The sequence below is a fragment of the Puma concolor genome, chromosome E4, assembly GCF_028749965.1.
Source record: "Puma concolor isolate L17-30 chromosome E4, mPumCon1.1.hap2, whole genome shotgun sequence".
NCBI lineage: Eukaryota > Metazoa > Chordata > Mammalia > Carnivora > Felidae > Puma > Puma concolor.
Window position 1 is genome coordinate 10,078,665 of NC_141683.1, and position 26,052 is coordinate 10,104,716.

General features: G+C 46.7%; 1 long non-coding RNA gene across 1 annotated transcript; it reads left to right on the forward strand.

Annotated features, from left to right (window-relative positions):
• The first annotated feature begins 5,236 nt into the window (after positions 1–5,236).
• LOC147572459 (uncharacterized) lies at positions 5,237–14,750 on the forward strand. Its single transcript, XR_015246048.1, has 3 exons — positions 5,237–6,110; positions 13,286–13,451; positions 13,943–14,750. It is a non-coding gene; the product is annotated as an uncharacterized LOC147572459 (long non-coding RNA).
• Positions 14,751–26,052: the final 11,302 nt, after the last annotated feature.

Here is a 26,052-nt window from a genome sequence, read left to right on the forward strand (position 1 = left end):
CCGATGCATTTGAGCGCTAATCTTGGAAACACCTCCCCACGGTATGTGCTTGGTGAGTATCAGCTGCAGTCATTATTCTCAGTGACTCCATCATTAAGAAGCAGAAGATGGTCATTGGTCTCGTTACGGTTACATTTCCTGCACTTTCACCTTTTTTGGTGGGGGGGGTGAAGTTCAATCTGGGGTCCTCTTCAGCCATCTGGCACCACCTGTTGGTCTCCTTCTGGGGAATTCTACACCTGCTCATTAAACACGGACTGATTTTGACCAAATCAACTATCATAAGGGACATCAAAAACTACTTAAACTCAATTTGTGATTTAGTCTGCTCTCTTGAAGTCAAGGACGACTAATAAAACATTTAAAATTGGTATGGGGAAGAAGCTACCAAGATAAATGTGCTCTGCAGCTACAAAAAATAATAAAAGTTCATTGTCTTAGGACAAAATGGCATAAATTTCCCCAAATATCTCGATTGCATGAACTCACTCCCTTTATTGGAAGTGACTGGTAAAGAGATATTCAACTTCATTGAAAACAGATTCCCTGTAGAAGATAATTTCCTCATTATCCTTAGAGGCTCTGGACTCTGCTGTTAGATTCAGAATTCAATTTTGAGTGACTTAAGGGAATAAAACCTTTACAACTTTTCTTTCTAAATTATGCAAGATCAAAGGCTGAACGCCCCCTTTAAACTAATTTATTATTATAGCATCTCACACTATATCACACATTTAGAAACTAATAGTTTTTCAACAAATTTAACTTGTTACATTAATTCTTAGAAGATTTTTCTAAAATCTCTTGTGAATTACCGTTTTATCTTTGGGTTTTCATGTAATTACCACCAGGTCGATTTACAAGTAGCATAAAATCGCAGACCGAGAAAGCTACTGGGTACCTCCTGCGATACCTCATTGAATCCCTCAGTAGCCCAGTGACTTAGGTGTGCATTTCCTTATTTATATAAGAGGAAACTGAGGCTCTGATAGGTTATCCAGCGTCATGGTGTTAGAAACATCTAAACTCAGCCCTCTTCAGGGGCGCCTGGGCAGTTCAGTCAGTTAAACGTCCGATTTCAGCTCAGGTCATGATCTCAAGGTTCATGGGTTTAAGCCCTCCATTGGGCTCTGTGCTGACAGCTCAGAGCCTGGAGCCTGCTTCAGATTCTGTGTCTCCCTCTCTCTCTGCCCCTCCCCCTCTCACACTCTGTCTCTCTCTCTCTCTCTCTCTCTTTCAAAAAATAAACATTAAAAACATTTTTTTAACTCACTTTTGTTCAAATTCTTTTTTTTTTTTTAACGTTTATTTATTTCTGAGAGAGAGACAGAGTACGAGCAGGAGAGGGGCAGAGATGGCATGGGGTGGGGAGGGACACAGAATCCGAAACAAGTTCCAGGCTCCCAGCCGTCAGCACAGAGCCCAAAGCGTGGCTCAAACCTGCAAACCGAGAGATCATCACCTGAGCTAAAGTTGAATGCTTTACTGACTGAGCCACCCAGGCACCCCCTTTTTTTTGGTAAATTTTTTTAACGTTTATTTATTTTTGAGAGCGAGAAAGCAGGAAAATGGCAGGGAGAGAGGGAGACACAGAATCCGAAGCAGGCTCCAGGTTCCAAGCTGTCAGCACAGAGCCCAGCGAGGGGCTCGAACTCACAAACCGTGAGGTCATGACCTGACGCTTCACCGACTGAGCCACCCAGGCATCCGAGTTCTATGCAAATTCTAAGCCATCATTCTTTCTACCACAGATGTCAACCCCGCTATCATTAAACAGCTTTTAGTGACACTCTGTCCCAGCCCACGACACAGATGAAAAACCCAAGTCTAGAGGAGGTGGTTGGGGGGGAGGGCTGGTCTGGGCTCCACTGTGAGTTGGTGGCAGGTGTGGTGCTCAGTGGCCGACAGATCTGGGTTGTCCGTTTGCCACACACCTGGGATGTGACACTTATTCAAACTCCTTGAGTTTCAGCTTTCTTACCTATAAAATGAGAACAAACTTCCATCATAAGGATGTTCTCAGGGTTAAACGAGCTCAGGAGCGGCCGAATACTCATAGGCTAGTTAGTGCCTGGCATCTGGGAAGTGATGAATTAAAGGTAATTGTTTTCATTAACACTGGTAATAATAACGTGAAATAGAACTTAGCTCCGTGAGTTCCGATAGAGGACTTGTTCTAATTTGTCATCACTCTAGTCCAACATACCAACTTTCTGCCTGGTGCACTTTATTCTACCTATGGGTTTCTTCGTGCCTTTATGTAAACAGATCGGCCTTGCTTTAGGCTGCATTAACTTGCAAATAGAATGTATTTACATATGTCTCCTATGGACACAGGCTGATGCTATTATATCCTGGCACTGGCCACTAATCTCCCGAACCTCTTGAGAAATTTGGAGTTGGGCTTTTGCTCTCTGCAGCCTCCGGGACCCCACCCTGCTGTTCCTTCTGATGAGTCAGGCCTGGCAGGTCCAGGTTCATTACCGACTCCCTGGGCTCCCTGGAAGTCGGGGCCCTGTTAATTTGCCTGCATCTCAGCTGCCCAACCCCCACCCCCTTTCTGGCAGCTGCTGCCCCCACAGCTTTCTGATCAAATCACAGTAGCACTTAACCATCCACGGCTACGTGTCTTTCTTTTTCTCTGCGAGGGAAGTTCGGCCTGAGGATCACTTTGTACTGTTTATTTAACACACCTCCCATTTGTCAGTGGGTTTACATCTGCACCTCTCTTTCCTGCTGTGCCGGGGCAGATGTACCAAAGAAGCCCTTACTGTTCTCCTAATCCCTCCCATGCATGGCTATTTGTTTCTGTTTTTTCCTATCCTTATCTTCCCCGCCCCCCCCCTTCTGTTTTTTCCTATCCTTATCTTCCCCGCCCCCCCCCCCCCCCCCCCCGCTCCCCTGTAAGCGTTTACTGACACAGCCGATTCTTACCTTTCTCCCTTCGATTTTCCTAAGTACAAATGGTTGTTTAATCCCTTGATCGTAGATGCTTTATTTACAAGGTTTTTTTCCCCCTATTTTTCTCATGTTCCTGCTCCCATTCGCCTGACGTTAGTTTTATTTTTTTTTTTTTATTTTTTTTTTCAACGTTTTATTTATTTTTGGGACAGAGAGAGACAGAGCATGAAGGGGGGAGGAGCAGAGAGAGAGGGAGACACAGAATCGGAAACAGGCTCCAGGCTCTGAGCCATCAGCCCAGAGCCCGACGCGGGGCTCGAACTCACGGATCGCGAGATCGCGACCTGGCTGAAGTCGGACGCTTAACCGACTGCGCCATCCAGGCGCCCCCTGACGTTAGTTTTAAAAGAACTCTCTTGTTCATCCCCAAGCGTGTCTTTAAAGGGCAGAGTCGAGAGTGTAAGGAGAGTAACGCAGTGGCTGCTTCTCTTTGCATTTCATGCCTTGTATCTACATTTGTCCTCTCTCTACACCATCTACATTTATTCTAGAACTATATCATCTACATCAGTCCCGTGTCGTCTAAATCTATCTTTATTATCATCTCCATCTATTCTGTATCCTCACCAGGTTACTGTATTTATTGCTCATAAACCCTCCAGAATTTCAAAATGATGTTAATGACAGGGAACTAAGCGTCTTGCAATGCCACCTCCAGCCCCTGCGTCTCCGCCGGGAAGTTCTACTCACTCTTCGATGTGCGTTTCCTTTCAAGTCTCGCCTCACCGTGAAATCTTCCCAGACCGTGTCTGAGAATCACAAGGGCACTTCGTATTTGACTCTCGGATTTCGGTATTGGATGAGATAGTTTTCCATCGCACTGTGTACTCTTTTCTGTTGTGTTCTTTTCATGACTTGACTGTTTCGTACGTGCAGCTTCACACTCCTGACACATGCTTTCAATCACTTCAAGGTAGGGCCACCAATGGTTTAGACATCCTTCACACTCCCATCTTCAGCTGCTAGACTCTTTCCTGGGCATCAGAATGCCCCCACGGACCTGCCTTCAAAAGATTCCTGGGTCTTTTCCCAGCCCAGCTGAATGAGAAACTCCAGGTGTGGGGATATGAAATCTTTTGTTTAAATGAACTCTCAGGGGCTCGAAGAGTCAACCCAAGTTTGCTAACAGCTCCATTTGCAGACTGTAAAACACCTTGAAGATTTCTCTTCTTTTCCATTCTCACTGTCCGCCCAATGAAGCAAGGTCCGTGTCACCCAAAACACACATGTACACGCACACACACACCTCTTTTTTAAAAATGTAATATTTGGACACCAAACAAATATGAACGAATACTTAGTACATGCCAGGCACTGTGGTGCATGCAGAGGGAAACAGACCATGACGTCTGTCCTTGAAGAGTTGACAATAGAGAGGAAGACACACAGAGGCGTCCCGCACTTAACGAGAGAACAAGGCTATGGACAAAAATGAGGCCAAAGAGCTAGCCTGCCTCAAGGCTGTGCTGGGAACACACGTGTCATGGTTTAAGTGCTGTCTCCATCCTGTCCCACGAACGGCAGGCATGGAGTTAACTTGTCTTCAATTTCGGAGATGGGGGGAGATGCATGCAAGCCCTCAAGCAAGCAAACAAACAAAGGAAAGATATCAACGCTCAGTCATTTCCCATTGGGCCACGCATCCTCCATGAACCAGGCCCATGGACCTCACCCTCCATCCAAGAGCAAATGCAAGCAGGCTGTGCTCAGTGCATGGTGCTCAGCAGACATCTGCAAGTGGCAAGTGTCATTGACTGGCTGAGGCCTCTCAGTCGGTGCCTGGCCAAAACACCACCGTCCTCACGTCTACTCAGGACCCAAGCTTGGGGCAGACACTCAAAACCTATGTTCTCTGGTTTCACGAGTCAATTTCCCGGGACAGCGACAGTACCGATTCATGATGGCCCGTCGATCCATGGGGGTTGGCAATCTGTCCTGACCTCTTCAGCTTTCTCATTTCTCGAAACAGAGCCCGTCATTTCAGAACATCTAACACTTGAAAACAGCTTATTGTGGTGGTGCCATGGCAACAAAAACAGGCTCTCCCCGATTTGTACCAAACAAGGGCGAGGGGTGTTTGACGAGCACATAGAAACACAGTCCGTAGTTTGGTACGGGGATCATTTAACTAAATTGGCAGGAAGACGCTTCTGCCCCTGCAGATTGCCAGAGTTGATCCCTAGCCTCTGGGAGCCTTGAAATGAGGCGAGTGCAGGAATTCGGGGCGGCTGGCTTTTCTCAGTCATCTGTCCCCATGTGTCTGTCGCGTGGACATTCTTTGCTGGTGATGTGGCGAATATTTATGCTAATGCCTTGGCCCGGGGTAATATTTTGATCAGACAGCGGCTCCTGAATCTCTGGGTCGCTTGTCTAAGTCCCCCTCGTGGCTTCTGCAGGTGGCAGTGGGAGGTTCCTATTAGACCAGCGTTTTCCAAACCTGGTTGTACATTAAAAGAGGCTGGGTGGCATGTGAAAAAATACAGATTCCAGAGACCTAGCACGACCTACTGACTCGAACATCGTGTGCTGGAGGCAACCTGGCTTTGGAACCCGCTGCCTGGCGATTTCAGCATAGACAGGCCTGTCGCTGAGACTGAGAACCAGAAGCTCCGCCACGGCCCCTCTAGCTTCGCCGGGTGTGGATTCGGGGTCTCCTGACCCCCTCCCTGCTCTGCCCGGCAGCACTCCACCGCCTCCCGCACCACACACAAGGAACCTGTCGGCCCCTTTCTTTGGTGACTCCTTCGGGCCTCAGGGAGGTCTCGGAATTTTGTGGACGTTCAGCAAACGAGCCCTTTGCTCCAGCGTTTGCGGGTGGCTCATCAACACCTATGTCAGATTGCTGAGCAACGGTGGTTCCTTCCAGGATAATATGCTGCCTCTGTAGAGCACTTAAAAAGCTCATCTTCGGGCACTTGCACTCACTTTCACACGGCACTGGAATCGCAAGCCCTTTCTGTCCGTCTTGCCGTGTGAGTTGGAGTCAGCAGAGGGGACACAGATGGGAATGATGTTGACCCGCGAGATCTGTAGCAACAAAATCAGACAAGGGCTTAGAAGCATCTTTCTGCCCGTAAATCCTCCAGTCCGGTGTTTCCTGCTGAGTAAAGCAACCTCCGAGTCATGCAGGAGAGTAAGATTTATGCCAGGTGAGAGGGAACAGTCAGCTGATTTCCTGTCTGTGGACAGATGCGGGAGGGCAGAGTGGCTCAGCCCAGGGCCCCCGAGGCAGGTCTGCCCTCAAATCCTGGATCCCTCACTTACCAGACTGGCTGGCTGAGAAAATCCTCTAGGGACTGATTTTCCCATCATAAAATGTGGATGAGAACAGTCCCATATCATAGGGTTACTTTAGAGGTCAAATGCAAAAATCTGTTAACAGCACTCTAGTACATAGTAGGCGTTCAGAAAACGCAAGAGTAGATACATAGTAGGCGTTCAGAAACCGCAAGAGTAGAGCTAATGTGATTTCTCCATAAATATAAAATATAATGTGGGGTGTCTGGGTGGCTCAGTCGGTTGAGCGTCCGACTTCGGCTCAGGTCATGATCTCACAGTCCACCGTCTGGGTTCGAGCCCCGCGTCAGGCTCCGTGCTGACAGCTCAGAGCCTGGAGCCTGCTTCGGATTCTGTGACTCCCTCTCTCTGCCTCTCCCCTGCTCGCGCTCTTTCTCTCTTAAAAATAAATAAACATTAAAAAAAAATTTTTTTTAATTTTAACAATAATGTAATTAGTGTTAGGCACTGCTCCCCTTCCAGTGCTCCCCTGACTGACCACATCATGTGTGTCTGTCAGTTACAGGATTTCCATCTCATGGACAGAAGTGGATCAACAGCTTCTGCCCACCTCTCTTTTCCATCCATCCTGCAGCCCACACCCTTCCCTCAGGTTACAACACTATTGCTTTGGTCCTACCTGTCTGTGGGAGCCCGCCATCTCGTGAACACGCCCCTGGCACCTTGAGTGCATTTAGGTACTTGCCAAGTCGCCGTCGGAAATCATCCGATTGGGAGCCAGGGCTCACCTTCTGCCAAAGCGGTCTTTCTTTTCATTGATTTTAGCTAGGTCTCTCTAAGTGTGGCCTCTGCTGGCATTGTTAGCTTATGGGATTGCCATGACAACGAAATGGAATGATGTTCAAACGTACTTAGTACGGTTCCCGGCATGTGGCCGTGCTCAAAACATGCTCCTGGTTTTCATTATTAGACCTTCAGAGCTGGGGGCAAGGTCTTGGTCTGTGGTTGTTCCCAAAAGGCCGCCATGCTTTGCAAACCTGCCCTCAGCTGTGAGCTCCTCTCTTTGATGGAAGCACTTTATCTTCTTTGAACTTACCTACTTGCAACATTTTATGACCTTTACTAGTCCACACACCCGCACTCCCAAAACTTCTTTTTTTTCATTTTTCATTACATACTTAAAAATTATACATATTTTTGGTCAAAATTCGAAGAATACAAAAATATATAAATCTAAAAACAAATCTGTCCCATTTTACATTTTAGAATGTAAACTTCCGAACTTCCCTCGAGGATGTATTTGTATAACACAGAAGGTTTTTCTGTTTCCTTTCTTTTTTCTTTCTTTTCAAAGACGGGCTCACACTAGACATAGTATCCCATGACTTGTTTTTTTATTGGTTTATTTTTGGTTTTTCTTGCTCAACAAATACCATGAATATTCTTCCATGTTGTAAAAAACTCAAATGTAGACGTGCTTGCCCGGAATTTTACAGTATTGTTTCCAAATTTTTCTATTGCAGCTAATTCTGTCTGGTTTCTTTTTTTTTTTTTTTTTTTTCCCAACGTTTTTTATTTATTTTTGGGACAGAGAGAGACAGAGCATGAACGGGGGAGGGGCAGAGAGAGAGGGAGACACAGAATCGGAAACAGGCTCCAGGCTCCGAGCCATCAGCCCAGAGCCTGACGCGGGGCTCGAACTCACGGACCGCGAGATCGCGACCTGGCTGAAGTCGGACGCTTAACCGACTGCGCCACCCAGGCGCCCCTTCTGTCTGGTTTCAATACTGATAGGGTTTTTATGAAAGCGCTCCACCTTAACATTAATTTTGAGCTTATTCTGGGATTCTAGGACCTGAGGGACTCATTGGGGGCAGGTGAGAGACAGACAGTGAAGTGAGTGCTGTGATGAGGAGATAATAAGGTGTGATGCTATCAAACCTGGTTTAAAATCTGGAAACTGCAGGGAACCTGGTGACTCGGTTGGGTAAGTGTGTGACTTCAGCTCAGGTCATGATCTCACCGGTTGTGAGTTCAAGCCCCACGTCAGGCTCTGTGCTGACAGCTCGGAGCCTGGAGCCTGCTTTGAATTCTGTGCCTCCCTCTCTGCCTGCCCCTCCCCCACTTGCACCCTCTGTCTCTCTCTCTCTCAAAAATACATAAACATTAAGAAACATTTTTTAAAATCAGAAAACTGCGTTCATAGTCTCGGTGCACTGATTGACGGTAGATAAGAATTAACCTGTTCTAGAGATGGGAAAGATGAGGTGGGGGACAGTTTGTAAATCACTTTATGCCTGTACGGTTCTGCTTAAACCCAAATGTTCTGCCAGACTGTTTTTCCACTGAGAAACATTGTTCTTTCTCTTCGAGAATGGTGCTCTCAAGAATTATACCAAGAACAGCTGGTCAACTTCACATTGAGCAAAAAAAAAACAACAAAAAACGCTTTTCATGTTTGTGGTGCAAAGTTACTTCATGGGCCTCTGGGTCAAAGTGTTCTCTGGGACAGCTGGTTGAGCCCTGAACAGGGAGACACTTGCAGGGAGGGAAAGACACAGGTGGACAGGTTCCTGGCCCGTTAGGAGCTCTACCCGCCCACCTGCATTACCAGTGCTGCATTGAACACCCACTGTTGGTCAGGTGAGGGGTCCACACCCGGGATCCTGTGGCAAGCACAGATTCGAGGCAGAAACAGACAGATGCGACCCTGAAGGAGCTCCTCGATCACGGGGACGGATTACAAGGCGGAGAGCTACGGACGGTCACAGGGTTTGTCCAAAGTGCTTCTGAGAAATTAATCTGAAGAAAAGCCTCCAAGCAGGCAGGCTGACTTCTGTTTAGGGAGCACGGTGGAGGGCCTGTGAGCTAACAGGTGCACCTGGCTGGCATCGTGCAGTCCGGCACGGAATGAAGTGGAACAAACCCAGGCCACATAGGGCAGCCTCATGCTGACAAAGCGGTCATAGAGGGAGGGGCTCTCCATCTGAGATCGGCAAGCCTCTCTGCTTAGCCTAAAAGGAGTCACTGAAATGCAGGGGATGCCCCCACATGGTTGCTCTAGTGCTCCCCAAGCCTGAGGACGGGAGGTGGGTAGGACAGCAGGTGTATATGTATATGTATGTATGTCTATATCTCTACCTTCTATACCTAAATCTATTTGAAACCAAAGCCAACTTCTTTGGTCTATGCATAGAGAGTGGTCCCAACTCCCGTAAATTGTTCACTCACCTTGGTCAAGTCACAAATCTCTCCAGGCCTCGGAGTTCACTTTTCTGCATAATGGGTACGTAAAATGTCTGTCCTTCTGAGCAGAGTTCTTGGGGCGGGGGCAGTAAATAAAGCCTAAGGGTGCACAAGAGTGGGGTCTTTCTTATCGCGCCCTGTATCGCGGTGCCTAGCACAGCGCCAGGCACACAGCGACTACCAAAGGTAGATGATCTATGTGGCTCAGTGAGGCACCAGCAGCTCCCCAAACACTCCACACTAGCCGTGCCCATTCCGAAATATCCGTGTTAGTGCTTTCTCCTTGTCGGAGCGTCGTTCTGGATTTTGTGGCAATGGATGCCTACATCCCTGGCATGAGGTGTCGAGTGTAGAGAATATCGTCCTATTTCTATTAACAAGAATGGCCTGGCCCCTCCCTGCCTCTACATGCCTTCCTTCTCTTTCCTCCTTCTGCCTCCACCTTCACTCCTTCTCGAAGTCTATTATTCATTCTCAAAAATACCCACTGGACAGCCAAATCCTACAGAACATCTGCTCCCATAAAGAAGTGGCACCCGCCCAAATGTCTCCAGACCTCCCTTAATGGTTTTAGGATTCCCTGCTGTCTTACCCGTTCCATTTCTTTCTTTCTTTTTTAATGTTTATTTCTTTTTTAGAGAAGGAGAGAGGGAGAGACTGAGCAGGGGAGGGGCAGAGAGAGAGGGAGACACAGAATCTGAAGCAGGCTCCAGGCTCTGAGCTGTTAACACAGAGCCCGATGTGAGGCTCAAACTCACGAGCAGCGAGATCATGACCTGAGCCAAAGTCAGACGCTTCACCAACAGAGACATCCAGGTGCCCCTACCCATTCCGTTTCTGTTCCAGAATCTCAACTGGCAGCCACATTCCATTTCTTCTGGCTCTTATTCTCCAGCAACTTTCACCTATCTCCTTTCCCAGAGCGGGGAGCCAAAGAAGAAGCCTTCAGGCCCGGCCCCAGCCCTCAAGGAGCCCATGGTCTCTAACGGTGACTTCACAGAGCATGGTGGCACGGTGGGGACCATCTGTGCAAGCCACCGTGCAGGGCCTTCACAAGCAAGCAGAGATGCTTCTGGAGGGATGATGGAGCTCCTGACTCCCTTGGCAGGGCTAGCATCGGGGTGTTCCAGGGCCCAGAGCTGGGCCCCTGCAGGGGGAGTGGGTGGGCAGAGCCTTCTCAGCCCCATGCAGAGTGTGCGTGGCTAAGGCTTGCCTCAGGGCTGAAGCACCTCACAAGGGTTGAAGCACCCCATCGTGTCTTGGGGGCAGGACCCATCCCCAGCTCCTAGTGGATGCCTTGTCTCAATCGCGCAGAAGTTGGGTGCTGGCCAAATCTCCCCCAAAGCAACATTCCGGAAACCCACCTGGATCTGAAGTATATCTCCCCGGGGTAGTTTTAGACAAGAAAATGGTCTCCAGGACCAAGCGTCTCTTCTTTTTCCAGCCTGCAGGCTAGAGGTGTGGGACGCTCCTAGGGAGGGACCAGCTGCCCGCAGGGGAGTTTCAGGACAGTGTAAGGAGTCCTGGTGGTCACCCAGATCCTCCCCTTGTGAAGAGCACCAAGAATCAGACAGGTTTCCCCACTTGGGGCGGAGCGGAAATTCTACATCTTGCAGGGTGAGCACAAGAGGGTAGCTGCGAGGAGGCTCCGTCTTCTTCCTGAGACTCATACAGCTCCAGGGTGAGAGAAGCTTCCCTCAGAGGGGACAAAATGAGGGATGTGCCCAAGCTAACTACTCAACACAATCAAGGGTTCAATCAGAAAAGCAGAGCCACTCTGCTGATGAGGGATGAGGAACTTACCAGAGGAATTAGTTCTTGCACACGTGTGGAAAAGCATGGGGAAGTAAAGGTCTGCAAAGGAGATTCAGAAGTCAAGAGAACTGTTGTTAGTCCTCCCAGGGTGCCCGTGTGGGTGGACAAGACAGAGCTTGCCGAAGAATCTGGGTGCTAGCTCGTGCAGTAGGACTGTGAGCAGGGGCTGGTATTTCTGGAAGGCTGTCTTTTTGTATCTGTGAACTCATAGCCCGATGGTCGACCTGGGTTGCTGTTGGTCAACAGGGATGGAGTTGGGAGGAAAAGCAGGATAAACCGGGCTCCATGGACACCTCCATATCGGTTTCACAATAACCTTTGGAGCCTCGTGGCTGCAGCTGCACCCCTGCCTCACAGATGTCGTGTCCGTTCTCTTTTGACCAACTCCAACCTGGAGCCATACAGAGATGAGGTCTGGGGAAGGTAATTTCAGCTAAGCCAAGGGGATGCAGTGTTAAACCACCACAGCCAGTGTATGTTCTAGGCACTCGGCTATTCACTGGGTGCGAGGGCAGAGTTCCAAGAGGTCCTGGGACATTAAAACGTGTGAAGGCCCAGACTCGGGCAACATGACCTCACCTTTTGGGAGATCTGTAAATGGCTCGGCATGATCGGGCCATAGAGCGCAAGATGGCGAGCGATGGGAGATGGCTGAGTGGTGGCTGGGGCCACTTTATTCTGTGGTGTTTATCACAGTAGGAAGTTTGGGCTTTATCTTATCAGAAAGAAGGAAAAGTAAGATGAAAACAGAGAGGGAGACAAACCGTAAGAGACTCTTAAATACAGGGAACAGGGGCACCTGGGTGGCACAGTCCGTTGAGCGTCTGACTTCAGCGGACAGGTCATGATCTCGCTGTTAGTGAGCTCGAGCCCCACATCAGGTTGCTGTTGTCAGCCTGTCAGTGCAGAGTCCACTTCGGATCTTCTATACCCCTCTCTCTGCTCCTACCCCCCCCCCTTGCGCTCTCTCAAAAATAAGCATTAAATAAATAAATAAATAAATATAACAAACCTGAGGGTTGCTGGAGGGGAGGGGAGCTGGGTAGGGAGGATGGGCTATATGGGCAAAGGGCATTAAGGAGGGCACTTGTTGGGATGAGGACTGGGTGTTATTCGTAAGTGATGAATCACAGGGTTCTACTCCTGAAACCGATACTACGCTGCATGTGAACCAACTTGAATTTAAATTAAAAAAAAAAAGAGTTGCAAGCAGGGGAAGGAAAATGAGGACATTTGCACTTGAGAAAGATCATTCCGGTTGTGGTGTGGTGATAGCGGTTTAGAGGGGGCAAACCCGGTGGCTGCTGTGGGGGCTCAGAGCTGGGAGAGGCATCTACCTCTACATGAACTTACATCTAAGGGATGGAGAGGCAGACCAAAGGAAGAGGTACCAAGGAAGGAGAAATGTTGAGCCCCGGACCTTGACTGGACACAGGAACGTGAGACAGAGGGGGACAGAAGAGACGCTAAGATGTTTTACTGGGACCACTGGGTCGATGTGAGTGCTGTTCATTAAGATAAGGGAGCCTGGGAGGGGTTTGGATAGGAAGGGAATGAGTTCTATCTGGGGCATGTTGATTCAGAGACACCTGCTGGATACATGGGTCCGGAGGTCAGGGAGGAGGAAGTTCTGAAGATCCAGATGGTGGGGCATCAGCACATTCCAGGGTTCTTAACTCTGTGCACTCATGGACCCCTGAGAGAACGTGATGAAGGCTATTTTCATCAGAAAAATGCACATGTTGGGATGCCTGGGTAGCTCAGTTGGTTGAGCATCCGACTTTGGCTCAGGTCACGATCTCCCAGTTCATGCGTTTGAGCCCCACGTTGGGCTCTGTGCTGAGAGCTCAGAGCCTGGAACCTGCTTGGGATTCTGCTTCTCCCTCTCTCTCTGCCCCTCTGCCCGCTCACACGCTCTCTCTCTCTCTCTCTCTCTCTCTCAAAAATAAATAAATAAACATTAAAAAAAAAACTAAATAAAAAAAGAAAAATGCATATATGTACAAACATCTGCATATATTTTCAGGGGATACACAGATCACGTGCAGTCTGGCTGCAGAACCCTCAGGGACCAAAGTGTGTGCCTGGAGTCTTGATGGAGCATGACAAGGAGATGAGCATAAAACCTTTGGGAGAGTAAGGGAGGAGGAGCTCTGGGGGAGGAGCTAAGCCATCTGCCCAGGAATGTGGAGGTAAAAGTCAAAGTGATGCGATTCAAGGAGAACATGGTAATGTCATGAAACCATAGAAAAGGCAAGTAAGAGAAAGGCTGCAGATATCCATTCTGTTTAGCAAAAGGGAGAAATTTAAATGTGGAAGAGGAGGGGCCGCTGGACCCCAAATAGGCATGTACAGGAAATGGGGGCTAAGGGGAAGTAGAGGGGATCCAGAGCCCAAGGGGAGGACTCAGACAACGGGGCAGGAAAGAAGGAGGCGTACATGTAGGAGATCTATTGGGGGGAGGAGGAGAGGGGAGCAGGCACTGGGGAGAATTCGAGGTGCTGTTCTCCGAGTCTTTGCCTCTGTACCGAGGGAGACGCTGGAGGCCAGCTGGTGGGAGGACCCGCTGGCTATAACTGTGAATTCAGGCTTCCTGGAAGCCAGGACCAAAGTGGACTGGGGTAAATTATACGGTTCTTTCTGTCCAAAATAAATGTTTATTTCAACATTTTATTTATTTCAGATGTATCTTCAACACAGAGGGCACTTCAGCCCAATCTGACTCGTGGGAGCAGCTCAGCCCAGTCTGCACCTCATGCTGGACTCTATGTAAAAGGGGGACCCAGCTAAGCCCCTAGCTGGCAGAGCCCTGAACTGGTCTCCTGCCCTTGTCTCCATTGCCATGCCTCTCCCAGTTCCAGAACACCAGCCATTGCTCTCCACCCCTCTCCCCTCTCACTTCAGGTTGGACGCTGAACTCCGAACGTCTCAGGAATGACACTGACTTTACAAATCAGCAGCCCCCTCGCCCCTGCTCCCCACCCTCCGCCACCACATAATCTCAGGGAACACGCCTGAGGGTGTGACCCAGCCCTGAGACCTTCCACCAGGCATCACGGGTCCTGTCCTGGGCAACATCCTGTGTAACCAGTTAGGAAAGTTGATTCAGCCTTGGAGCAAATGAAAAAGTAACTACAGTTCACACTTGTTATGTCGTGGGAAGACCTGAAAAAAAATTATCTTGTTGACATAAGGAAGTAAGAATTTTAAGTGCTGTGTTGGTGAACATATAGATATTTTCTTATCCAAGCATAATTGACATACAATGTCCTATTAGTGCTAGGTGTATACCACAGCATTTAATATTTTTATTCATTACGAAATGATCCCCATGCTAAGCCTAGTTACCATCTGTCGCCGTACAACCTTGCTACAATATTATTGACTATACTCCCTATGCTCCACATTACATCCCCCTAACTTATTTATTATATAACCGGAAGTTTGTACCTCTTCATATCTTTCACCTGTTTTCCCAGCCCCAAACCCCGCCCCCCCCCCCCCCCCCCCGCCCTGCCCTGATCCGGTAACGAACAGCCTGTTTCCTGGATCTATGAGTCTGTGTCTGTTTTGTTTTGTTCGTTGGAGATATGGAGATATAGAGTGATATCTTAGTGATATAGAGAAGGGCAGGTTGGAGAATGTTTACTCTCTCATGAGGGGGGGCGGGGAGCACAGTGAACAAAAAAGCTCTGACTCTTGCCCAAAGCCAATGGGGTAAAGGTCTTAGTTTCAGTGATGTTATCGTGATTGCAACTCCTGTCTTTAACTTTTGCTGATACGCAGTAGGAGATTCTCCATAATATTTAACCATGGAGTTCTGTTTTAATGTTTCTTATTTTGAAACACAAATTACACAAGAATAAAGAACATTTCCTACCTGAAGCGTTTGAAAGGAAATTGCTAATCTGTTGCCCCATCACATCCAATTACTCTAGTATTTCCCACAAATGAGCATACTCTATAAAACCTTAATTCAATCATCAAAATAAGGAAATTAACATTAATACATTACCATCTAGCCCTCAGATTCCCTGTTGCTCAATAATGTCATTTGCAGTGAAAGGGTCCAGTACAGAATCACACACTGCATTTGATCATCATGTTTTTTTAGTCGTCCTCTGTCTAGAATAGATCTTTAGCCTTTTTTTTGACTCTCAGATCCTGGAATTTTTGAAGGAACAAGCCAAAAGTTTTGTAGCACGACCTTCAGTTTAGGTTTGATGATTCTTCGCACCTACGTTCAGGTTATATGCATCTTTGGAAGGAATATCACAGAAGGGATGCTGAGCTCTTCCTATTGTGTCTCCTCATCAGGTGTCACACAATTTGTTTTTAATTTTTTTTATGTTTATGTATTTCTGAGAGACAGAGAGAGTAAGAGCACGAGTGGAGGAGGGGCAGACAGAGGGACACACAGAATCCGAAGCAGGCTCCAGGCTCCGAGCCGTCAGCACAGAGCCCCATGCAGGGCTCAAACCCACAAACTGTGAGATCATGACCTGAGCTGAAGTCAGATGCTCAACCACCTGAGCCACCCAGGCGCCCCTGGTGTCACACAATGTTTACTTGTTCTATTGCTGATGAGTTACTTCGATCATTGATCAAGGCAGTGTCTGCCAGACTTCTCCACAGACAAATTCTCCTCTCCCCCTTTTTCACTTATAAAGCATTCAGGAAGGTGAAACTATAAAACCATGTAGATATCTCATTTCTCATCAACCACTCAATGTATCAGATTATTTATTTATATCTGTATGTGCTCATGGAAGTCTATGGTATTCAATCAGTTACAATCCCTCATTACCCTTACTTATTTTGATGTTCAAATTGTCCTCAATTTGACTGGTGCGAATCCCTTCGAGCAGGTTTCTGTATCCTTTTGTCATGTTTTCATTGTTCTGGTTGTTTTGGTTGAGAATGGTATTTAGAAGTCAAGTTCTGGGTACCAGGTGTATTCATTGCAAATGGGGTGTCACTGATCCCAGGTCCTTTCTGAGGACAGACTGAGGGGATATACGTATGCTAATATACACATTTATACACACATTTACTTTCAGATTTATTTCTAGAATTATTTCTGTATTATTAAATATGGGAAATATTTAATATTTATTTTTATATTTAACTATATAAATTATTCATTAATAATAATACATAATTTAATAACAGTTTATACAATATAATATATTTAATATAAAGTTTAATATGAATATTTTACATTTAAATAATGTGTTATTTAATATTGAATTCATTATTAAAATACTTGAGTTCATATGAATAACTCTAATTCCCATTAAACAGTATTGAATTGGTTCCAGTGTTCCTCCTTCCAATACCTGTAACTCCCTCCTTCAACAGTGAACACCTGGTTCTCATGACCTTTAATATAGCTGCTCATCTCATCGACCGCCCTTCTCACATCAGTTTTCCGACCCTGTTGCCTCCCTTTCCCGTAAGGATGCCCTCTGCACTCCATCTGAGTTCTGAAACCCTATGCCCAGCTACCCTGACTTTGGACATCCTCCTCACCCTTTGGGGGCTATGACACCCCACGTTAGGCCAGCTTCTACATGGATCGTGACCTCATCTTGCCTTTGCTCACTCGTTATGCCGGGCTGCCCCCAAGCCTGGATGCTTTCCTTACTTGTTTTGGGTTCTGACACCCCATACCGGATGCCCGTCTTCTGGGATGCCCTTCTTACCCTGTCCAGGCTCTGATTCCTCATGCTGGCCACTCCCCCCACCACATGGGCACCCTGGCCTCCTCACCCATCGGACCCTGGACTTCAACATTAGGCTGCTTCCTTGCCCTTCATACAGATGGCTTCCCAACCTATGTGGGCTCTGAACCCCTAAACCAGGTACCTGGACACTTTTCTCAATGTGTTTAAACTTTTACACCAGACCACCTCCTGACAGGCTACATACACCCAGCCTCCTCCAGGCATGGGAGCCTTTCTCACCATACTCAGGCCCTGCCATTCCACGGGATGCCGCCCTTCTGCACGGACGGCCTCCTCATTCTTCTTGGGTTCCAATACTTCGTGGCAGGCTATCCCCATGCCTGAGTGTCCTTCTCATCCTACCTGGGCTCCCACACCCCATGCTGGTATACTTCCCTGTGTGGACACCCTGCTTGAGATCTGACATCCCACTCTGGATCACTGAAGTCTACCCCTTACGCCCCTCTGGCCCAGATGCCTACCTTGTTCTGCAAGAGCATTAGTACTGAATTGCTAATGCTCTTGATGAGGAAAAGCAACTACTAAGCTTTATCTACAAAGTTGTTCTTTAACCACAGGGACATAACTTTAGCAATGAAGTTGGTTACAGAGTCTTAGAAAACACGTTTGTTAAAAGCAATAGTATTTATTCACTTAATCACTTCATTGGTTATAGAATGAGGTGGCCTGACGACTGAAATTGCTCCTTAGAACTGTGTATGAACTCACTAGCTCTGTTTTAATTCATAACCCATCACTATGACTATATCTTGTAGGGTCTCTTGAGAACCAGAAACCCCTGTCTCCATGTTCCTTGCAGCCCGGATGCATATCCAGCCGATTCAGATCTCAAAACTGTCTAAAGCCCCATTCTGCATAGTCCAATCAGAGTTGATGATTGTTCTACCATTAAAAATTAAAACAAAAATCTCACTTAGGATTTTAACTTTTATAACTGTCCTCATACTGTCCTAGAGTTTGGGGAATGTGACTTAAGGATCCAGGAAAGGTATTTCCACACAAATTTCAGGCTTTTTAAAAAATTTTTTTTTCACATTGGGATTCTAGGGAAGATTCCCCTTGAGGAGAGGGTTCTATGCCGCATACCCCCGCCCCCTACGTCCTTCTCACACACACACACACACACACACACACACACACACACAGTCACTGCTCTAACTGAAGCCATTTTTCCCAGTTTATTTTTTTAAGTTTATTTATTTATTTTGAGAGAGAGAAAGAGTGCAAGCAGGGAAGAGGCAGAGAGAAGGAGAGAGACAAAAATCCCAACAACACTCTGCACTGTCAGCGCAGAGCCTGACATGGGGCTCAAACTCACGAACCGTGAGATCCTGACCCGAGCCAAAGTCAAGAGTCAGATGCTTAACCGACCGAGCTACCCTGGCGCCCTCATTTTCCCCAGTTTAAATGTGTAGCTGATATGTGGGGTTATTTTTTAAGCTTTAGCAGACATGTTTCAAGCTTTACTTTGAATGTGTTTCAGATATTCTTCTGCAGAGCAGAATTTCTCTTAAGCGAATGGTAGTGTATATACATTAGCTATTGCTACAAACATGGTGTGTAACTAACTGCCTTCAAATTTCTAGAACAACACTCATTTATTCTCATTGATCTTCATGTTGGCTGATCTCAGCTGCACTTGGCTGGGTGACTGTGTCACATTTGGTCGGTCTAATTCACGGTGGGGATCCACTGAGCCAACTTCGCTCTGTCATGTGTCATCTTCCTGGGACCAGCAGGCTGGTCTGGGGCCAGTCTGAGCAGGTCCTCCTCCTAACTTGGGGTAGGAAACCTTAGCTTGCACGTGCTTTTCGGTTTCTGCTAGCCTCGTGTCTGGTCGAGAGGGCACTGACGAGTGCAGTGGGTACACTTGGGTAAAGAATGGAGCCCCTGGGGTCCCTGGGTGGCTCAGTCGGTTAAGCGTCCAACTTTCTCAGGTCATGATCTCACAGTTCGGGAGTTCGAGCCCTGTGTTGGGCTCTGTGTGGACAGCTCGGAGCCTGGAGCCTGCTTCGGATTCTGTGCCTCCCTCTCTCTGCCCCTCCCCTACTCATGCTCTGTCTTTCTCTCTCTCTCAAAATAAATAAACATTAAAAAAAAAAAAAAAAGAATGAAGCCACTCATTCAATCCACCACAGAGTGCCTCAAAAAGGACAGGAATAGAAAAGGGTTTTGCCAGAGTTTAACAATTTTTCTAGGATGTTGGCTGCTTAATTTGTCCTTCATCTTCTATAGCTTCTCATTTGTTTGAACTAGTAAGAGCTCCCTTGGTAGTGGGGCTCTCTTCTTCCTGGGGGGCCTCTCTCTCTTCAGGGGCAACAGAGTTCATCAGACTGGCACTGGGTAGGTACTTGAATGAATGAATGAATGAGTGAATGAATGATACCATGACTTCAATATTACTCGGCCCTCCTTTTGAGTTTGGGTACTGAGGCTGTTACTGTAAAATATCTCCAGAGGTTGGGGCGCCTGGGAGGCTCAGTCCGTTAAGTGCCCAACTTTTGCTTCCGGCTCAGGTCATGATCTCATGGCTCGTGAGTTCGAGCCCCGTGTCCGGCTCTGTGCTGATGGTGCGGAGCCTGCCTAGGAGTCTCTCTCTCCCTCTCTCCCTGCCCCTCCCCTGCCCGCTTTCTCTTTTTCTCAAAATAAATAAAGTTTTTAAAAAAATATCTCTCCAGAGACTCCAATTAGGAGCTTACCATGCTATAGGATCTCCATTTTCATTTTCAGTCCCTACATTCTAGGTATCCTTGGGAACTGCCAAATAATGATTCTTTTTTTTTTTTTTTTAATGTTTATTGATTTTTGAGAGACAGGGTGTGAGTGGGGGAGGGGCAGAGAGAGAGGGAGACACTGAGTCTGAAGCAAGTTCCAGGCTCTGAGCTGTCAGCACGGAGCCCGATGTGGGGCTCGAATCCACAGACCATGAGATCATGACCTGGGCTGAAATCAGATACTCAACTGACTGAACCACCCAGGCACCCCTGCCAAATAATGACTCTTAAATGTTCTACAACAACTGATACTTCTTCCAAATTTTGAGTTTACAAATTGTGTGTGTACCTGTGTGTGTGTGTGTGTGTGTGTGTGTGTGTGTGTGTGTGTGTATGGGGCAATTTTTATCACCATTTAAAAAATTTTTTAATGTTTATTTATTTTTGAGAGAGACAGAGACAGAATGCAAGTGAGTTAGGGACAGAGAGAGAGGGAGACACAGAATCCGAAGCAGGCTCCAGGCTCCGAGCTGCCAGCACAGAGCCCAACACGGGGCTTGAACCCACGAACCGTGAGATCATGACCTGAGCCGAAGTCAAACGCTCAACCGACTGAGCCACCCAGGCGCCCCTTATCACCATTTTAAATCACCTGTTATTCATCAAGAACATGTTACTAATATTTTAAGTTAATTTTGATGGGAGGAGATAGGACCATTCTGGTGTATTTGTGTCATCACTCATTAGAAGACTGGCTGCCATTTATTAAGCACGTCTATATGTTATCCATTCCCTAGCCTCACTCTCCAACACAACCATACAAAGGAGGCATTATTTAATATTCTCACTGAATAGTAGAGGAAACAGAGGTTCAGAAAAGTGAAGTAAATTACTCAAGGTCAGATAGGGGAAAAGGATTGATCTGGACTGTAGGTCGAGCCAGCCTCTCGGGCAGCACTGTTTCCAATACATCGTGTCGCCTTGATTTCTTAATTAGGCTGGTCTCATGGGTACCCCCAACCCCACCACCCTCCTACCATCTCGTCCTGGAGAAAACGATTATGCTTGTGGAATGCAATGCATTTTCTGCTGAGTCGTCTGATAAAGGCAACAACCAGAAACAGGTTTATAATTTGCCTCCACTAAGCAAATGGTTCTTATGGCGATTTCTCCTTCATCTTTACCAAGAGCAGGGGAGAGGAAAAGAGCTTATGCTCCAGAATAAAACACATTGGTCAGATACAGGAAAAGACTTCCTCTCAGGTTGATTGACAACGTCATGGGATCGCTGGAAAATTGGCAAATATTTTCCTTCAGAAGAGTCATTTCAAACCTCCTTTCTCTTTCTCGCCTTCGTCTTCTTCCTCTTTCCACGGAGTCTTTGTTTCCAAATAAAATCTCCACCCATCCATTGACTGTGTGCCTGACACTGTGTTAGGGATGAACAGAAGACACACATACCGTCCTCACATTATACTGGGAGCTGCTGTGCTGGTTGGAAGGGTGGGATTCTCAGAGCCTTTCCCCACCTGGCCTTCTCTGTGGAGCCACAGCACGCTGCAAAACACCAAGAAAATCCCTGCCCTGGAGCCTTCTAGAAGGGACAGAGATGGGATGCCTGGGGGGCTCAGTCGGTTAAGCGTCCGACTCTTGGTTTCGGCGCAAGTCATGATCTCATGGTTCAAGCCTGGGTGGGGCTTCACTCTAACAGCACAGAGCCTGCTTGGGACTCTCTCCCTCTCTCTCTGCCCCTCCCCTGCTTGCTCTTTGTCTCTCTCTCTCTCTCTCTCTCTCTCTCAAAATAAATAAATAAACATTGTAAAAAGATAAAAGGGACAGAGATACCTGCGCCAATCCTCACTCCTTCCCCAGCATCTTCTGTTAGGGAAGTCAGGAAAGAAACGGTTTGTCTGCCTTTTACACAAATGTTTGTGCTGGGGATGGCTCAGAACAGAAGCATGAGGCGGGCTGTTTTCTTACAGCCCTTCTCCTCCGCCTGGATCTCTCCCGCCTCCATCAGTCTGCCTTACCAGCCCATCTTCGGGGCAGCCGCGAGAGTTGTCTTCATAAAACTTTCAGTGGCTCCCTGTTGACCTCTTAATAAAAGTTCAATCTATTAAACAGGCAGTCAGGGGCCTCCCGAGCTACTCTAACCACTGCCGGTTTTCTGGCCTCATTTTCTATCACATCTGTCCGTGTATCCTGCAGTCCCCTTCACTGACTACCTGCTTGATCCCCCAACCTTGCTGGATGCTCACTCCTCCCCTTGGTTAGGCCCAGAATGCCTGTTACCTCCTCCACTAATCAAGATCCATGCCAGCTTCCAGGCACAGCTCATTTGCAGCCTCTCCCCGAGGTCTGCCCTTATCGCTCTGCCAGAATTAATTGCTTCCTCCTCTGTGCTCCCACGGCCCTTTCTTGTGCTTCCCCTTAGCACATTTTTCTGTTCTGCCTCACCCAAACATGATATGTTTACACGCCTCTTTCTTGCAAACCCTTCAGATACTCCGAATCGAGGTCACGGGTCCGTGTCCGTTCATCATTGTATTTTTCCGGTGCTTTATTCATCAAAGGGCCTCCACAAAATACCTCACATTATTGGATTAAATTCTCATACTAGAGTTCTGTGAGGTCAGGTGCGGCTGCTCGGCAAGGTGCTAATCACTTAATGTTTAATTTTATCTGTAAGAGGTAGAGAGCACTCGGTGTAAAACAGACCTGGGGTGAAATCCCTTATCGCTTACTTCGTGAGCTGCAGTGCATCACTTAAGTACCTTGATCCTCAATTTTCTCATCTGAAAATGGGGATCAAAACACCTCGGCAAGATGTCATGAAGGTTTTTAATTTTATTTATTAAAAAAATTTTTTAATGTTTATTTTTGAGAGAAAGAGAGACAGCACAAGCAGGGGAGGGGGAGAGAGAGAGAGGGAGACACAGAATCTGAAGCAGGCTCCAGGCTCCGAGCCGTCAGCACACAGCCCAAGGTGGGGCTCAAGCCGGTGAACCATGAGATCATGACCTGAGCCGAAGTCAGACGCTTAACCCACTGAGCCACCCACGCACCCACGTCTTGAAGATTTTTAAGCGGTGTACTTACAAGGAGAGTTCCTGTCCCTTCGATTGCTAAATAACTTCCCGCATTTTTTTTTTCAGTTATAATATTTCAAGGCAAAGTTGGCTTCTCAGTTTCCTCAAAACCTCTCCCCAAAAGAGGGGGGCAGAGTCAAATCAGCCCTGATTGCACGGTACCTTCAGCATGTATAGATTGCAATAATCAGCCCTAAAATTTCATTTAGCTCCCTGGGAGTTAGTGTGGGATCTCTTGCAAAATGAATAAAAAGGACGCTTCTTATACCATTCATCTCTTTTATTTGCCAGCATAATAATCCCCATGGTTTGTTATCTGACTCACACTGGGGCTGGTTTGATTTGAATTATGCATATTCTCCTGTGTTGCTATGATTTAGCCAAACATGGTTTTGTGTTGTATTTTAGTTTAAATAAATCCATTCCCTGGGGGACCAAAACAAGAAAAACTCCAAGCCTCTCTCCTCTCTGAAACCTTGGAGTTTGCATATTTCACACTTTTTTTTTTTCCTTCCTATTTAGTTCTTTGTTTCTTCTCAAGCCGGAAACTTTAGTGACTTTTGTGTTTGGGTTCCTGGTTTTTTACAGGGCTAAATCCAGAAGCTTTTATCCTTCTTCCCTCCTTCCCTCCCCTCCTCCCTTCCTTCCTTCCTTCCCTTCACAGCTTTATTGAGAACTAATTTGCATACCATAAAATTCACCTGTTTTATATGCACGATTCAATGATTTTAAGTAAATTTTCAGGGCTGTGCAGCTCTCGCCCCAATCTCAGCTTACAACGTTTCCATCACCCCAAAAAAGAACTGTGTGTCTTGTGTGCGGCCCCTTTCCAACCCCCTCCCAACCTTGGCCAAATATTAACCTACCTTTTATGTCTATGTGCTTGACGTTTTTGGAAATTTCATACAAATGGAATCATATCATCTGTGGCTTACTGTGTCTGGATTCTTTCACTTAGCGTAACGCTTTTAAGGTCCATCCCCATTGTAGCCTTTATCAGTACTTTGCTCCTTTTTACCGTCAAAGAATATTCCATCACGTGGACATATTGAGTCTGGTGTATCCATTCACCAGTTGATGGACGTTTGGTCTGGTCCCTCTTTTTGGCTATTATGAATAACGCTGCTATGAGCATTCTCGTAAAAGTTGTTGCATAGACATAGATTTTTATTTCTCTTGGGTAGATTCCTGTGAGTAAGATTATTGGGTCCTGTGGTAAATTTGTGTTTAACATTTTTAAGAGGCTGCCAGAGCATTTTACAAGATTTTATAAATTTTACATTCCTACTAGCAATGTATGAGGGTTCCAGCTAATCCATATCCCTGTCAACAGCTGATATTCTCTCGTACATTGGTGAGATGACTTTGGTGAGAAAATGGTGGGGAAAATGGTATCTTGATGTGGTTTTAATTACATCTGTTATGAGCCAAATTGGGCCTCTTTTCATGTTTAAGGACCACCTGTGAACTTTAAACGTGAACTTCGTGTCACTTCCTCTGCCCATGTTCTATCTAGGTTTGGGCCTTTCTTTTCCCCTATTGACTTAAAATTATCCACTTAAAATAATGAAAGCGTATTTTCTCTATTATAAACACGGTCTACGCTCATTGAAGACAAAGATAGAAAAGGCGACACTTCAAATTCATCAGGTAAGTTGACTGAACTTGTTCTATCCTTTCCAGAAAGCCCACCAAAGTGATTGTGAAGTGATTTTTTTTTTTTTTTTTTAAGGAATTCATCTGCAAGGACCAAAAGAGCAGAAATCAGTAAGTTTTCAGGGAGAGCAGATGGCGGGGAACTCACTGCCCAAGCAGAATAGAGAAAGTCACACTCCAGCACCTGCAGAGTGGAAGTCTGAGGAAAGGGAGACCCCTTCACCTAATAGATACCCCCACAGAGACTGAACGCAATACAGGCTAAGCTTCCAGAGTGCCTGGGAGGAGATTAATGACTGGGAGGCGTTTTGCAGAGAGGTAAGACCTCCCCCCAAGTTCTCTTACCACGCTGTCCAGCCAGGTGACTACACATGTCCACGCAATCTGCCCCTCCCCCCAGAAAGTGAAGATCCTAAAGGGGGCGGGGGTGGAGGCTGAAAAGGGAGAGAGTGAGTCTGCGTATGAGCTATGGAGCTATGGGATCCTGAGCACCACTTCCTCTTCCTGCCCAGCACATGCTGAGCCCTGCCTACTTCTCCTCTGCTCCCTGTTCCGAAGCAGGAAACTGAGGAATTCTTCCGGGACAAGTCTTCCGCCTCCTGACACCTGCGAGTCCCCCAGTGAAAAGCCTCCCTCACCCCTTGGTCACCTTACTCAGAAGCTCAACGGATGACAATCACCTCCACCCCCAAATTAAACATGAACAGAACATAAAAGATCATCAGATATTTGAGGAACGCTTTAAGCATAAAAGAGGGGGCAGGAAACAGCAAAGAAACAAACCAGAAACTTTTTTGAAAACTATTTCTGTAAAGAAATAGCTCTCCAGGGAACAGAAAGATTTCAACAAACAAAACCACAGAATATTTTCTTGAAGATAAGGTACTGTAATCACAAGCCAAACACAGGATGCTGTGATAAAAGAACAGAAAAGCAGTAAGAGCTTCTAGAAATTAAGAATACTGGAATTAAAAAAAGGAAAATCATGGGGCGCCTGGGTGGCTCAGTCGGTTAAGCGTCCGACTTCGGCTCAGGTCAAGATCTCGCGGTCTGTGAGTTCGAGCCCCGAGTCGGGCTCTGGGCTGATGGCTCAGAGCTTGGAGCCTGCTTCCGATTCTGTGACTCCCTCTCTCTCTGCCCCTCCCCCCGTTCATGCTCTGTCTCTCTCTGTCTCAAAAATAAATAAAAAACATTAAAAAAAATTAAAAAAAAAAAAAAGGAAAATCAGTAGAAGGGCCCTTGGAAATATTCCAGAAAGTTTTATAAAATATGAAAGAAATGGGCAATAGCAGTGGGAAAAAATAAACTTACAGGATCGACCCAAAATGTTTCTTATCCTCATAAGATTTACAGAGGAGAGAACAGGAAAAAAAATGGAAGGAAATTATCTGACCCAACAAATACAGACATTTCTCAAAATTGAAAGGCAAGTGTCTCCAGTTTGAATGGGCTCATTAAGTGCCAACATGATAAACGGGGGGAAAGGACATATAATTTTGAAATTTTAGAGCATTAGACAAAGAGAGGCCTGTAAAGAGAGGAAAAATATAGGTCCCAAAGTCAAGGATGACACTGGATTTCTCCATT